The sequence below is a fragment of the Moschus berezovskii genome, chromosome X, assembly GCF_049115385.1.
Source record: "Moschus berezovskii isolate FMDL1 chromosome X, NW_MosBer_1.0, whole genome shotgun sequence".
Classification (NCBI taxonomy): domain Eukaryota; kingdom Metazoa; phylum Chordata; class Mammalia; order Artiodactyla; family Moschidae; genus Moschus; species Moschus berezovskii.
The window spans coordinates 18,394,128-18,407,858 of NC_142488.1; the positions used below are offsets into that span (position 1 = coordinate 18,394,128).

Here is a 13,731-nt window from a genome sequence, read left to right on the forward strand (position 1 = left end):
TCTCTCCTCTGTATCTTCAGAACTATTAACAGATATGCATTTTTCCCTCACCCCCTCACCCCCACCCCTCTCTTTCTTTTTGAAGTAATGGTGCTCTTCCCAGTTTGTAGCGTGTATCTGAAGTAACTTGGCACTCTCAGGCAGCGAAATGGAAAAATATGTTGGTCGGTTTCATGTGAGCGATCAAAGCGCTAGGAATCTCACCATGATGTACCCCCTCTCTGAGTCCCCAGCCAGCCTCAGGCACACCAAAGTCACATGGGAGCACCCAGAATGACCACGTTAGCCACAGAAGAGCAGTTTCTTCACTTGCTCTAACACCTGAGCAAACTCACTTTGCCATTTCTGGAAGGCTGCTCCTGGTACCAGAAACACGGCAGCTCTCCTTTCCTGACAAAGCCACCAATGAAATGCCATTGCCCAGACTTTTTCCTCCTTCTGCTGAACAAAATCATATCCATAATTAAAGTTCCTTCGTTTCTTTTCTGTGTCACCAACTTTTTTTTTTCCTAGAAAAGCACACACATCTGAAATTTGTGCGTTTGGGACAAGAATTATTCACAGAGAAAACACTGATGCTGGTCCTGCACTTCTTCAGTGTTTTTCAACAGCAAAATCTGCTCTATCCCTCTTTTACTGAAAGTCACCTTGCCAGGATGTGGGAATGATAAAAGCAGAGGGAATCCGATAGGGGCTGGCATCGCACTGAGGCCCTGTAAAGCAATAACCCCTGAGCAGCTTCAAAATGTGGCCACTTTTTGTTTTCCAGCTTTGCACTTGAGCTGAAAAAGCAGCCAACTAAGCAGTGTCCAGCTCACTTTAAATCTTAACTAAGCAAAACTTTAGTACACTAAATAGAAACTCCCCAAATCCTTTGGAAATGGCATTCACTTTTGTCACTCAACCCATAAACTATTACAAAATTAAACTTTATTGTATTAATAATTAAGCTCTTGATAAATTAATTTAAAAATACTGCCATACCATGTGTAACTGAGATTATACACATAGGTTTATCTCTTAAAATAGCTGAAGTTAAGAGATGGAAAGAACTGCAACATCTAGCTAGTGTTTACTTAATAAACCCTCACTCTCCATCACCCACCAGCTCCCAACCCAATCAAAGAAATGGGGTCCTTCTTCTGCCTATGGTGACTATTATTAGGATCAGCTACATAATTTACAGGGTCGATTGCAAAATAAAAATGCAAAGCCCCTTATTCAAAATTTCGACGGCCAATTGCAAAGCCCCTTGTTCAAAAATTATTCAGAATTTCGACAAGCGACCGCAGAACATTAAACTAAATACAGGCTGCATGCCCACGAAGCCAGTTCTATCAGATAATGTACCTGACTAGTAATGCAGTAAAAAGAGTAAGGTATTTTGCTACTAAATGAGTAGGAATCTTTGAAATTTGTGTATTTGAGGAGGAGGTGGGATTGTAAAGCCTTAGGATCTCCTCTCCCAATGTTGCTAAGGTTTTCAGTCTGTTGAACAAAAAGTACTTCTGCGGGGCCTGCCATGCGGTCCACGGAGCAGCAGCAGCATCTGGGAGCCTGTCGCAAGTGCAGACGGTCGGGCCCCACCCCGGCCGGACCTACTGAATCAGAATCTGTAGTTGAACCAGGTCCCCAGGGAATTCGTATGGGAACAGTACACACAAAGGAGAGTCACTGTCGACGCAGCCATGGGAAACCTCTGCCGCCTGCTTCATTTGGCTCTCAGGAAGTCCGTCAGCGCTCCTTCTCACCTGAAACGCTCCGGAGACTGGACGCGGCAAGTCGCTGTCGAAAAGCGCTCACCCGAGGCCTCCAGCCCATCCTCACCCTCAGGCTCTTGGCTGCCGCTCCACCGCGCCGCGCCCGTAGCCACCTGCTCTGGGTCCAGCCTGACGCGGCAGCGCCCAGCCGTCCGCGGCTCGGGGCGCGTCCGCGCTCCTCGGGCGCCGCCGCACCCACTGAGCGGCGCGGCAAACTGAGTCCCCGCCGGTCGGCTCTCGAAGCCCGCCGGCGCAAACACGGCTCGTGGCGCCCTTGCGCGGAGGGGGCGGGGGGGGAGGGGGAGCTGGAGTCCGTTTTAAGCTTCAGGACACACACACACCCCTCTCCCTCACTAAACGCGTCGCCCGAGCCCCTTTCTCGCGGCGCGTACTCTCTCACTGTCGGGGCGCCAGCCCCCGGAGCTCGGCCCTCGGCCTCCGCCTTTCAGGGCGGCCCCGGGCCCCAGCGCCGCCGAGCCTCAGTCGCGCGGAGGGAGCGTTCGTCCCGCCGCGCCGTCGCACTCTACGTCCCGGCGCTACGCCCCAGCCGCCCGCGCCCGTCGCCAGTTCCCCGGCCGGGTCGCAGGAACCCGCGGGGACAAACCCATCCCAGCGCGGCGCGCTTACCTGCCGGTCCCCGCCGACGGCCTCGCCGCTGACGCCCTCCAGCCCTCCTTTTTCCCCTTCCCTCGGGCCGCGTACCTCCTACTCCCGCCCGCGGGCTGGGCACCGCCCCCGCCGCTCCCGGACCGGCTCGCTCGCCCGCTCTCCAGCTGCCTAACGCGGCGTGGCGCGTCCGGCGTCCGGCGGCGACGAGGCTGGGAGCGGAGGTGGGGAGCGGGCGGGGCGCGGAGGAAGAAGGGTGTGAGTGAACCGCCCGGCGGCCGAAGCCCGGCGGGGAGCTCAGGCTGGGGGCGGGGCGGCCCACCCCACCCCACCCTGCGGAGGCCCCCGCGACGCTTCCGGACTTCCTGGACCGCTTGCTCCTCCGACGCCCCGCATCCGGTTCGGCGTGCTCCTCGGGGACCCCAGACTCTACGCCCAGCCGCTTACCTTTAGGGGTCGCCCTGGTACCCCAATGCTTGTCCCACCTGTTTCAGCACCGTGCAGTGTGATGGGTGGGAAACCCGAGGTCGCCCCTCTGCCACAATATTTCTGATGCAGAGGTCAGACCGCTTGGAGGGGGATTTGGAGAAGTCGGTAAAAGCAAAAGGTCCTGAGAATGAATTCAGCTCCATGGTTACCTGATACACCAGATACCTAGGAACTGGGATCCCCAGCGCAATGGCTGCTGGGGAAAGGTGGGGTGGAATATGAAATGAGTTGTCCCTGGTCCCCTCTACCTTTTCTGTCAGCATCTCCTACCTCTGCACAGTCTAGAATAAAAAAGTAGATCTGGACAGGATTTACAGACCACCTAACCAGTGGGCTTCCTTGGTGGCTAAGACGGTAAAGCGTCTACCTGTAATGCGGGAGACCCGGGTTTGATCCCTGGGTCGGGAAGATTCCCCTGGAGAAGGAAATGGCACCCCACTCCAGTACTCTTGCCGGGAAAATCCCATGGACAGAGGCGCCTGGTAGGCGATAGTCCATGGGGTCGCAAAGAGTCGGACACGACTGAGCAACTTCACTTTCTTTCTAACCAGTGTTACAAGATGATAAAATAGGCCTAGAGGAACTTAGCTCGGTCCTACAATAAGATTGGTTGTAGAGAGCAGGCACTCAACGCCCTCTGGCCCCTTTTACACCCTCCCCCACACTACCCTCTCCAGCCCTCCTCTTTGTAGTCAACTAACTCCAATATCTGCAAGATATTTTACCACTTTAAATGCACGCATTCTCTTCCGCTAAAACCTACAGGAGAATATTCCATTTTTCTTTACCACCAAAATTCTGAATTGCATTCAGAGCTTTGGAGAGGATGTTTTAAAAGTGCAGATCTGCAGAGCACACGCATGCCTAACTCTGTCATATTAAACGGAACACCCGTGAGATATATACTCCGCTTTGCAGGAGGGATTGATTTTGTTTTGCAAACACCAATTTATTAACACTCATAACATTCTAGCTGGATAAATGAATGGAACGTGTTTTCAGAAAGACTTTTGACTGGTTGGATTAAGGGGGAGTGGGTGACAGGAAGCTCATCCAGGTAACATAACAAGTTGGAGGCAGAATTATGATGAGGAAGAAAATAGTAATCTTAATAAACAGATTGAATGCTATTCCAAAGGGTTAAATTGTTCACATTTGCATTAACACTTACATATGTTAGAGAATATAGACTTCATATTGTGTAGAACCACAGAAATCTCATGCACTGCTATTTGGCAGAATCAATTAAAAATGAGCACACAACTACCCAATGTCCCAATTCCTCTTCTAGGTATATACTCAACAGAAGCTAGTGCATATGCCCACCAGAGGATAGGAACAAGAATGTCCATAGCAATGTATTTGTAATAGCCTCAGATTGGAAACTACCCAAATGTCCATCAGCAATAGAATAGATTGAAAACATTGCAGTGGTATCCTCTCAAAATGGAATACCAGACAGAGAATGCACAAGCCACTGCTACGCTGAATGTAGCCAGATCTCGTAAACAATACTGAGCGAAGGAAACCAGACACAAAAGCATACATACTGTGTGGTTCCGTTTATACAACGTATACAACAAGCAAAGACAATCTATGAAGTTAGAAGTCAGGATGGCGGTCACTGGGGAGTTGATGACTGGAAGGAGTTACAAGGATGATATGGAGGATTTATGGGGTACAGGCAATGTTTCTCCATCTGGGTGCCACTTACATGGATCTGTTAAGTTTGTGAAAATTCATTGTGCTGTTCACCTATGATGTGTGCACTTTTCTCTATGTATGTTTTACTTCAATAAAAAGTTAAAATATGTAGAGCTCATAGTAAAAGTTGCTTGAAATTCTAAAGAGCAATACCAAAATAAGTATGCTTTTCCTTTAAACAACCTTGCTCTTGAAAAAAACAGTCATTTTGAGGAAATATATCTAAAATACACAAATGAGATACTGCTTAGCCTAAAATTTAAAATTCCTATTTTGATGCACTTCCAGGCAAACTTTCATTCTCCTTGACAAACACTGTCAGATCAACTTAACTCTGCTATCAGGACCAACAGAAGAGGAAAGAGGCTGGGGCTGAGGAGGGGTCCCAGCCCTCAGCCATGAGGCTCTCTGCCTTTTCCAGGAGAGAGGGCCCTGGTCACATGCTTCCCATGCTAGCACTGTCTGGTGACATGAAGACAAGCTGTGGACACCCCAGATTTGTGGTTAAATCCTCATCCACAATCCATGGGCTGATGTCCCAGCAAGTGGAGAGTGGGCAATTTTGGCTCCTGCTCCACAGGGTCTTTGAACTAATGATAGAGCTTTTTTGTCTTTGTTTTAAGCATTTTTTTTAAAGAATTTTCTTTTCTTTTGTGATATGGACCATTTTTAAAGTCTTTATTGAATTTGTTACTGTATTGTTTCTGTTTTGTGTTTGTTGACTGAAAAAATATATGCAACCTAAAAGTTGAGAGTTACGCTTTATTCAGTGGAAATTTTTAGGACTTAAGCCCAGGAGGCAGCATCTCAAGTAACCCTGAGAGAACTGCTCCAAGGAGGTGAGGTGAAGGGCCAGGTTATATAGAAGTTTGGCAACCAAAGGCCAGGTAACCTGAACGTCAAAAGTTTTTTGTAAATTAAAGAAAACCAGATATTCCAAGTCAAGGAATTTAGTGCTTTTCTGTGTGTGGGAAGATGCAAGAGTCTGGGCTCAATGACATCATTCCTTTGATACGCACCTCAGCTATCTGGGGCCAGTTTCCTGTTTTGTTTTTTTCTTCACATCCTGAGTTTCCTCAGGGCTCATCTTAGGGAGGACTCTCTGGGCTCATCTTAGGGAGCGACTGCAGTTTGATGGCTGCTAGATGGCAGATATTCTTTTCCTTTCTGAGTTCCCTCAGGGCTCACAAGCTTACCTTCCATGGTGGCTGCAATTGCTGATGACTATGACATCCTTTGTTCACCAATGTGGCAGGAAATATTCCATTTCTCATGTTTTTTTGGTTTTTGGCCTCAAGGCATGTGGGATCCTAGCTCCCTACCAGAGATAGAACCCACACCCTCTGTATTGGAAGGTGAAGTCTCAACTACTGGACTGCCAGGGAATTCCCCAGTGATATAGTTTGATTCCCAGACCTCAATTGCTCAGGAAACATGGCAGCGACCTTGTCTCCCTCCCACTGGTGCGCCCCATGTAGGCAGCAAAGGGAGGTGGCAGAGGAGGGCAGCTCGCCCGTGCCCAGGACCCAGCTCTTTCCTCAGAACTTGAAATGCACTTTACCTGTGGCCAAATAGTCTAAAAATATAACTCACAGTGGCCTCAAACAGATTCATTATTTTCCAAGAGGGAAATGAGCGCAATGAGAACATGGGTGCAAGTCACAACAGTGGGAGGAGGAGCTAGGCTGATGAGCATACTCAGTTTTTACATACTTTATACTTTGTTACTTGGAGAACACAATGGCATCCCACTCCAGTACTCTTGCCTGGAAAATCTCATGGACGGAGGAGCCTGGTGGGCTGCAGTCCATGGGGTCGCTAAGAGTTGGACACGACTGAGCGACTTCACTTTCACTTTTCACTTTCATGCATTGGAGAAGGAAATGGCAACCCACTCTAGTGTTCTTGCCTGGAAAATCCCAGGGACGGTGGAGCCTGGTGGGCTGCCGTCTATGGGGTCGCACAGAGTCGGACACGACTGAAGAGACTTAGCAGCAGCAGCAGACTTTGTTACTAAACTCACATGCCAACCCACTGTGGGTTGCACCTGAGGAAACTGAGGCACGCAGAGATTAAGTAGCTTCTCCTAAGATGCCCAGCTAGGATGTGGTAGAGCCAGGAATGGAATCAGGCAGTGTTACTCTCCAGTTCCTATAATCTTAATGTCTGAATATAAAAGGTGGACTGTTGAGATGGCAAATGCATCAGATAGACAATCAGGAAATGTTTATCTGACAATCAGGAAATGAAGGGTTTGGGGTCTACCAGTTTTGCCACAAACTAACTGGTGCAGTCACTTAGACTGCAGTTTCCCCATTTATAAAATATATATGGGGGTGACAAGATCAATCTAAGCTCTAGTGGTAGTGATAAGAGTTGGCGTCGGGTGTTTTAGGTCTCCACAATCTACACCAACATTCCAACACTCCAAATAAAAGGCATCTAACAAAAAGAGTGTACTGTATAAATAGAAGTACCCCAGTCAACACGGTTCCCACTTCCCACAAACGTGTAATCAGCTTACCAAGTTCTGAATTTCCCTAGAAATTCTGGAGCTACCACTAATCAGAAGTCCCTTCTGGTTTAAGTCATTCATTCCTACAACAAACATTTATTTGATTTTTAATGCCTACAATATCAGTGAGGATAGCCTAGGTGATGCTGCAGTAAGTGATTAATGAAAGTCGCTCAGGCATGTCTGACTCTTTGCGACCTCATGGACTATACAGTCCATGGAATTCTCCAGGTCAGCATACTGGAGTGGGTAGCAGTTCCCTTCTCTAGGGGGACCTTCCCAACCCAGGCATCAAACCCAGGTCTCCTGTATTGCAAGCAGATTCTTAACCAGCTGAGGGATGCTGCAGTAACCATTCTCAAAGTCTCTATGGCCCAGGTGGCGCTAGTGGTAAAGAAACTGCTTGCCAATGCAGGAGACATAAGAGAACCAGACTCGATCCCTGGGTCCAGAAGATCCCCTGGAGGGGGGCATGGCAACTCACTCCAGTATTCTTGCCTAGAGAATCCCATGGACGGAGGAGCCTGATGGGCTACGGTCCATAGCATCTCAAAGAGCTGTACACGACTGAGGTGACTTAGCAGACAGCACACACAATGCAACAAAGGTTTATGTCTTATACTACATTGTCATTATAGGTTGGAATGAGGAGCTCTACTTCCTGCAGTCACTCAGGGATCCAGGCTGACTGAGTAACCACCTTCTCAAAGAAGGCAGGTTGCTGAGTTAGAAGGAAAAGAAAGTTCTAGACCACAAACATTTCAATGCTCCAGCCCAGAAGTGATCTGCAGCACTTCTCCTCTCAACTCACCAACTGGCACCATTCCCATAGTAGCGCCCAGGCACAGAGAGCTGGGAAATGCAGCCCTACGAGGACCTAGGAAGTGGGGAGGTAGTTCATCATACTTCATGCACTGATGACTATCCCACCTACTATATGCTGGACTCTGGGCAGGTGAAGATGAGCAAGAGGTGATCCCAGCCCTCCAGGCACTCACCTTCAGACCAGAGAAGTCTCTGGTGATGTGATCTCATCCTTTGTGGTGCAGGCTTTGTTGGATTTAGGTGAGAAACCAGTCACTGCTAATGTGAGTGAGGTCACTGTGTGATACAGCAAAATTTTTTTCTCCAGAACATGGATCTAGTTGTAATGGTGGTAAGCTTATTGCACAATGCAAGAGACAAGGAAATCACACACTCTTCATGGGAGGCAAAAAACTCCCTCTTATTTAAATGCTGAAGGAAGACAGTTGGACATGGTGTCATTCTGTTCAGTGAAAGTTACAAATGGCAGTTGAATGAAAAATGAAACCAGATTTTGACCTCCACCAAGATGTGGATGTTGAATCCAGCCCTTTCAGAGAATGTGTTCCAATTTAGGAGGGACTGAGCAAGGGCCCGTGCCAACACAGAAAAACAACCAGAGAATCCATAGAAAACTAAATGCATCCCAGTAGATCTGCCCACTGGTATTAGCTTGTGCAACTTACCGCCACCTTTCCCGAAGGGAGCAATCCCAGGGCCTTGGGGTTGGGGTAGAGATGGGGAGTTGTGAGGAAGACAAGCCCATTGGGTTCTTCAGTAGGCCACAGGGGACAACACTCTGAGCCAGGCCATACCCAGCTCAGTCCTAACTGAAGGTTTCTGAACAGCAGTGGCCCTTCTTATTTCTTAGAGGAACCCATGAAGTCCTGGACATGCAGTTTGAAACTGAATCTCTCAGTTTACCTGTCTCAGAGCATATTTCAGGGGAAAACTTTGGACATACATAGCCCTAGGGCATCCTTGTTTGTCTCATATGTTCATTTTCTCCCTTGGGGAAGATCCTTTGAGAGTAAACAAATATCCTGCTTCTCCTCAAACCTTCTTCCATTCATTTTAGCAGCGGATCACACTTGAAACAATAATAACTGTGGTGTTCTAACTGTGTTTTTCATTTCTCTCATTCATTCCGTCTACATTAATTCATTGGAACTCTTCTATAGGTAAGAGTTGTATCTTCTCTCCCATTTCTTTATTCAATTACTTATTTATATCAGTATGGGCTCACAGGTAATTATTAGCCTTTGCTTTATAATTCAAAGCTATCATTATTTACTTTGTTGTCAAATTGTCTTGGCTTCAGTTATTGACAGCTCTTTCAGGTTGGTTCCTGCGTCCCATTCTTTTTCGAGAACTTTTTTACTTTCTGGAAACACAATATATTCCAGGCTCACCTTGTGTATTACTCCACTTTTTTCATTTCACCTAAGATGCCTTGAGTCCCCCTCTCTTTTAAAAAAGATTATTTGTGTATTTTTAGTCAGTTCACCACTTGGGGACCCATTGCATGAAGTCATGTTCCATTTTATTTGACCTAAGTTGCTTTTCCTGAGTTGTAAGTCATTCTAGCTGGGTCTAGTTTGAGAACTTGGTGGAAAAAAATGCCTGTTAACTAAATACATCCTTCATCATCCTAGAATATTTTTGGTATGCCCACTGGCCCCATACTTCCTTGGTCTCATAACTTCTTCGCAGTTATGACATTTTTGGCTATAAGTACAAGAAACCACAAATCCAACTGGCTTAAATCATAAGAAAATGTGTTATTTCTGGGAATAGGCACAGTGCAAGGGTTCTGGCTCCTTTTCACTATTATCGTTTCAGTTCTGTCCTCAGCCTAGTTTCCCTCATGGTTGTATGTTGACAATCATCTGTAAAGAAGGCAACCTTGCTTATGTATCCAAAGGAAAAAGGGAAGAAGCAGGGTCCTGGAAGTAAGTTTGCTGCTGCTGCTAAGTCACTTCAGTCGTGTCCAACTCTGTGTGACCCCATAGACGGCAGCCCACCAGGCTCCTCCGTGCCTGGGATTCTCCAGGCAAGAACACTGAAGTGGGGGAAGTAAGGTTAGGGAAGGAAAAAAACTTCCTTCAACTCTGGCTTCAATAACCTTCTCTTCAGTCTGATTTGGGCCAACTTCAGTCACATGACTGGACAAGTTCAGCTGCCAGGGGAATGCCAGACACTGATTGGCTTAAGCCTGGATTTAGGACCCAGTAACTGTCAAGAAAAATGTGATTAACATGACTAGTGAGGACAGGTGGCTCTCAGACATAAGCCTGCATCACAATCAGCAGACAGGCTTATTAAAATACAAACTGCATGGCTCCCAACCCCTGAGTTTCTGATGCAGTAGTCTTGGGGAGGCAGAGGGCAGGGGTCCTGAGAATTTCCTTTTCTGATTGTACATTTCTAACAAGCTCCCAAATGATGCTGATGTTGTTAGCCTGAGAACCACACTTAAGCGCACCACTGGGTACACTCATCAGACTGACTCTGCAGCTGAGGATGGAATCAGTGTACCCTGAGTCATATGAACTGCTTGGGGGAAGGATGAATGCCTGAAAAAGACTAGAAGAGAGGAATGGGTTGAAGGTAGACAATCAGCTGGTGTCTGCCAAACCAATGCTCCTCAAACTTGAAGGTGCCTCACTTACAGATCTTCTTGAAATGCAGGTTCTGTTTCAGTAGGTGTGGAGTAAGACCTGAGAGGCTGCTCTTGGTTCTTAAACCCCACTTTGAAGGCACAGGCACTACATCCTCTTTTCCCTGGTTCAGGCCTTCTCTCCCTCATAGCTACATGCTGCAGTAGCGTTCTGACAGATGCCCTTGTTCTTCTATTGTGAGTGGTCCCACTGGCTCCTCAGACCAGCCCACAGCACTCCTTCCAACTTATGTTACTTGCTTGTTTTGTTTACTATCTATCTCCCCAAAACAATAGAAACTAAATTTCATACATCCAATAAGGGCAAAGTTGTTTTTGTTGTTGTTTTTACTATTTTTATTACTGCCAAGCTAGACCTATCCCTGCCACCTTGTTGATGGTTAATAAGTATTTGATGAGTGAATGAATGTGTGAATCATATATTCATATAAGGGAAGGTGATGCTTTTTGTTTTTCTAGAGTAGATACACTAAAGGAAAAGTGTACATGGCCTCTTAAAAGCTTATACTCTGTAAAACTGGTAGTGCTGGAAATGTCCCTTGATCCTTTGCTCTGCTCCCTCCTATCTGTACACTTAAGAGGAGGAGAAGGACAAACTAATGAAAGCTTCATAAATATTGGTGCCAGGGCTTTCCTTCTCTTCGGTTTGTCTCTGGATGGACCACGTCCCCAGGGCAGGCTGGGCAAATCGTCGGAAAGCAGGTTCCTAAATAGAGTTTCCAGGGACACTCTGGAACACTGCTGCTCTCTCCTTCCACCTGAAAAAAAAAGTTTGAAAAACTCAAGTTATTCTCCAAGTCACAAGGTTAGGTGCCCAGTTTCCCTCCGGGGAACTTCTGCCCTGGCAAGAACAACAACAAAATCCCTTTCTCCCAAGTAGAGAGGTGGGACTCTTAGGAATAACTGAAATCCCCTGCTTTTTGTTTCATCCTCTTTATTCCTTCACTCCACCAAGCGAAATGTGATAGTAGTGTAATTTCTGTAGTTTTTCTAAGAAATTCCTCTTTGCTGGCACATAAAAAGGACTCTCCTGGATCCCTGCCACTGGCTATGGAGCTTTAACACATTGTTGTTGGCTCAGCTGGGGAGCCAAGATGAATAAAATATTCTCTAAACTCCTGTGGAAACACACAGCAAGTGTTTCCAACCATACTGTATTATTTGACCCAAAATATTTTTTCCCCTTCTATTTGCCAATCCATGTGTTACTTCCCTCAAAAATCCAAGTGGCCCTCCTTTCTCAAAGCCCACAGCCCCCAAATTACTGAGAGGGTCTAAAGCACCTTCTAACTAGTTTTGTGAACTTCAGCAAGTCACCAAACTTTTCTGGGTTTCTAGTTCCACATACATGGAAAGGGCTGTATTAAAACAGTTTCTCAAACTTTAGGTTGGATTGACATCATCCTGAAGGCTTATTGAAACTGATGGCTGGGCCCTTTCTCCAGACTTACTGATTCAGCAAGTTTAGGATAGGATTCCAGGGTTGGTGTCTCTAACAAGTTCCCAGGTGAGGCCAAAGCTGCTGATATAGGAATCTCACTTGAGAGCCCCTGTACTAGAAGAACTCAGAGGTTCCTGTTGCTTGTTCATTCAATAAGTCTGAGTCGGAGCTCTTTTGGGTGCAAGTGACAGAAACTTGACTCAAACCAGGTTAAGTAAGGAAGGGAATTTATCAGTTCACACATCCGGGAAGGACAGATGTGGAATGGATTCTGGATACAGGAATTCAAGTTATATCATCAGATCTCTGTCTCAGCAATTGGTCCCAATCCACTCCCTTCTCACAGGGCTTCTTCCATGCTAAGTTGCATGAGTCAGGGTTGTAGACAATCTAGCTTCTGTTAGCCCAGACAGCAATACCAGAGAAGAAATATAACTGCTGCCTCCTGGTTCTATGTACAATAATCTCAGGGACAGACTCTCATTGGCCCAGCTTAGATCATCACATGGTGAGGGGAATAGAGTATTATGATTGTTTAAGCCTATGTCACATGCCTCCCCTTGAAGTGAAGGGCTAGAGCATTACAATGGGCAGGACCCTTCTCAGATTGTAACCTCTTTATCTTGTTCACTGCTATATTTTCAGGATCTAGTGTCTGGTATATAGCAGGTGCTTAACAAATATTTGTTGAATCAGTGGATGAATCATTTCGTGAATAGTGTAAACTTTTTTTTTTTTTTGGTGGGTCTATAACTTTATTGGAGAATCAGCAGTTCTCATCCACATTAACTGTCTGTAGATTTTTGAAAGTGGCAATAGATACATAGGTAATCAATGTGTAGAACTTGTTTGGTGAATCTTCATCTTCTTTAGGTTTTCTGGACGACCGCACACAGATATGGTATGGAACATTCCTTATTCTTTTGGCCCAGATAGCTTTACTGAGCCTGGTGTCAATGCATACACCTGGGGCTCCCATCTCTTTAATGACAAATTTCTGGGTTTCTTTGAGTGCCCAAGGGGCACGCTTCTTGAACTCACTCCATGGATGTACTTGTGAACGTTGATAGTGTATTCTCTGTTTATCACCTCGTCAGTGGCAGCCGGGCCCTTCTTCTCGCTGCCTCTCTTTGGGGGAGCCATTCTGCCAGGCCTGGGTTGGAAAGAGTGTAATCTTTCCTTAGTGAACCTAGAAATCTTCAAAATTGGTGATCCTATGCACACTGAGGATAGGTGTGAAATTTCTTGAGATATTCACATAATTTTACCCAACCAAAGTACAGTTTGTTGTTTTTCTCTTTGTTAAGGTTTCTTCCGGTAGACACTAGAGGAATTATGCTAAGATCCAGCATATCCACTAACCCTTACATTCTTTTGGCTTTTTGAAGCTTATTCTGATCCTGCTTTGTCTCTGGAAACACAGTCAAGTACACTTTTTCCTCAAAATAAAGTAAATTGCTTTAATTTAGATTATCTTTAGTGTCTTAGAGTGAGTATCCTGTAGGCTTTTGTTAGTTGAAAGTTTAATAAAGTTTAAATTAAAGTTTTTTTTTCAACAAAGATAAACATCTCCTCCTCCCAACCCCAGCCTGTATTACAGTGGCTTCCTTTCAGGATATTGACTGAATCGGGGGTCCTGGTTTCTTTGTTACTAACTCTTTTGGGGGGAGGGAGGCTCAATTTCCTTATTTCTAAAAGAAGGGGGTTGATCCAGATCAAAGCTACTCAGACT

The 13,731-nt window shown here is 46.2% G+C and overlaps 1 protein-coding gene and 1 pseudogene across 2 annotated transcripts in view; both read right to left on the reverse strand.

Annotated features, from left to right (window-relative positions):
• ADGRG2 (adhesion G protein-coupled receptor G2) overlaps positions 1-2,606 on the reverse strand; it is a 129,725-nt gene extending 127,119 nt beyond the window's left edge. For both annotated transcript variants that reach the window (XM_088833629.1, XM_055438773.2), the window contains exon 1: positions 2,388-2,606. The gene's annotated coding sequence lies outside the window, so the exon portion shown is untranslated. The remainder of the gene's footprint in view (positions 1-2,387) is intronic.
• Positions 2,607-12,765: 10,159 nt separating this feature from the next.
• LOC148773236 (large ribosomal subunit protein eL31 pseudogene) lies at positions 12,766-13,142 on the reverse strand (annotated as a pseudogene).
• Positions 13,143-13,731: the final 589 nt, after the last annotated feature.